This window comes from Bison bison, unplaced genomic scaffold (genome assembly GCF_000754665.1).
Source record: "Bison bison bison isolate TAMUID 2011002044 unplaced genomic scaffold, Bison_UMD1.0 scf7180017864260, whole genome shotgun sequence".
Lineage (NCBI taxonomy): Eukaryota > Metazoa > Chordata > Mammalia > Artiodactyla > Bovidae > Bison > Bison bison.
Genome location: NW_011494832.1, coordinates 2,334,407 through 2,337,061, shown reverse-complemented (window position 1 = coordinate 2,337,061; position 2,655 = coordinate 2,334,407). Strand labels below are relative to the sequence as shown.

Genomic DNA, 2,655 nt, shown 5'->3' with positions numbered 1-2,655 from the left:
AGCTTTAAGCCAACTTTTTTACTCTCCTCTTTCACTTTCATCAAGAGGGTCTTTAGTTCCTCTTCACTTTCTGCCATAAGGGTGGTGTCATCTGCATAGCTGAGGTTATTGATATCTCTCCCAGAAATCTTGATTCCAGCTTGTGCTTCTTCCAGCCCAGCGTTTCTCATGATGTACTCTGCATAGAAGTTAAATAAGCAGGGTGATAATATACAGCCTTGACGTACTCCTTTTCCTATTTGGAACCAGTCTGTTGTTCCATGTCCAGTTCTAACTGTTGCTTCCTGACCTGCATACAGATTTCTCAAGAGGCAGGTCAAGTGGTCTGGTATTCCCATCTCTTTCAGAATCTCCCACAGTTTATTGTGATATACACAGTCAAAGGCTTTGGCATAGTCAACAAAGCAGAAATAGATGTTTTTCTGGAACTCTCTTGCTTTTTCAATGATCCAGCAGATGTTGGCAATTTGATCTCTGGTTCCTCTGCCTTTTCTAAAACCAGCTTGAACATCAGGAAGTTCACAGTTCACGGATTGCTGAAGCCAGGCTTGGAGAATTTTGAGCATTACTTTACTAGTGTGTGAGATGAGTGTAATTGTGCAGTAGTTTGAGCATTCTTTGGCATTGCCTTTCTTTGGGATTAGTGTTACACAAATGTATTTTTGTTTTCTGATACAGGGTTCTTTTGAATGTGAAAAATGTGCTAGTATCTCCCCTCCAAGATTCCTGCCCTCGCTTTCTGCTCCCAGACTTTTCCACTACTCTGCTACCTATTGCCCATTTCAGAGACAGTCTACAAAGAAATGAGCCTTGCCACCCTCAAGTCTTACCTTCCCTGTAGAAAGAGCCCTTCCTCAAACCCTACTGTCTCTGTTTTGAGAAGACGATTTCACATTTCCCTCCTGTCACTTACATTTTTCTATTTTAAAACCCATGCTAGCCTCCTCTTTTTGATTGGGAGGAATTATATGCTAAACCTTGTTGGTTTTTCTTTTTATGCTCTTCCTTATATGTTTATGGCTTGGGAGTGTTCTTCAACCTCCTTTGCTTTTCACAGGTGAGAGATTTATAGGCTTAGGGAAACATTCTGGTTTTTCTATGGGAGAATAATATTTTCCTTTTGATTCACGGCCTTGGATACTAATTTGCAAAATCATTTTTTTTTTCTTCTTTCTCACAGGAGTCAACCAATCCATTTTCACATAGAGCATGCTATATCAGTTTACTGATTAATCTTTATTATAGAATTGTGTACTTGTTTTTTATTCATAAATTAAAATTTAATGGAAACATTACAACAAGATACCATCCCCACCCACTAGGATGGCTATACAATAAAAAAATAACAGACAATAACAAGCGTTGGTGAAGAATTTAAAGAAATTGGAACCCTGTCAAACAATGCTGAAAAGTATTGAAATTACATAGCCTTTTAGGAAAACTATCTAATGCTTCCTCAAAAAGTTGAGCATAAATTCATTTATATAATTAAGAAAGTCACTTTTAGGTAAACACTTTAGAGAAATAAAAATGTATGTTCACATAAAAACTTGTATATGGTTGGTCAAAATAGCCTAAAAGCAGAAACAAAATGGGTTGCCATTTCCTACTCCAGAGGATCTTCCTAACCCAGGGATCAAACACAGGTCTCCTGAATTCCTTGAATTGGCAGGCAGATTCTATACCACTGTGCCACCTGGGAAACCCAAATGTCCATTACCTGATGATAAATATAACGTGGTATATCCAGCAATGAAATTGTACTTGACATTGAAAAGGAATGAAGAATTGACACATGCTACAACATAAATGAACCTTGAAAACATTTTGCTAAATGAAAGAAGCCGTAAACAAAAGTTGGCATATTGTTAAGTTTCCATTTATATGAAATTTCTAGAATAAGCATATCTATAAAGAGGGAAATTTGATTGATGGTTGCTTAGGGATAAGGAAGATAGGACTACTGGAGAGAGAAGGCTAAGAAGTGTGGGGTTTCTTTGGGGAGTGATAAGAAACATCTGGAATTATATAGTGGTGATATTGCCCAAACTTGTAAATATATAAAAAATCAGTGCACTCTATACTTTAAAAGAATATACTTTATGGTATGTTAACTATAATCTCAGTTTGTTAAAAGCATGGAGAAGCAGAGGTGAAGAATCATCCCCCCACCATCCAGGAGTTGTAAAATTTAATATTTATATTTCTTCAAAATATAGGGCATTATTGTTTCTTTTACAATGAATGAAAGGATGTTTGGCTATGAACTAAAGGAAAAAAACCTTCATTACCATTCTAACTATTATATACTACATAATCAAAGATAACAGAATTGTTCTTAATAGCTAGATCTGATTATTTTTTTCTCAAAAACATTCATTTCTGAGTATTTATAGGGAAGAACTGGCACACTCAAATTCAGATATTCAGATCAGATCAGATCAGTCACTCAGTCGTGTCCAACTCTTCGTGACCCCATGAATCGCAGCACACCAGGCCTCCCTGTCCATCACCAACTCCCGGAGTTCACTCAGACTCACGTCCATCGAGTCAGTGATGCCATCCAGCCATCTCATCCTCTGTCGACCCCTTCTCCTCCTGCCCCCAATCCCTCCCAGCATCAGAGTCTTTTCCAATGAGTCAACTCTTCGCATG

At 37.6% G+C, this 2,655-nt stretch overlaps 1 protein-coding gene across 1 annotated transcript in view; it reads left to right on the top strand.

Moving 5' to 3' along the window:
* MAGI2 (membrane associated guanylate kinase, WW and PDZ domain containing 2) overlaps positions 1-2,655 on the top strand; it is a 1,467,824-nt gene that overhangs the window by 577,524 nt on the left and 887,645 nt on the right. The gene's annotated exons all lie outside the window — the stretch shown is intronic.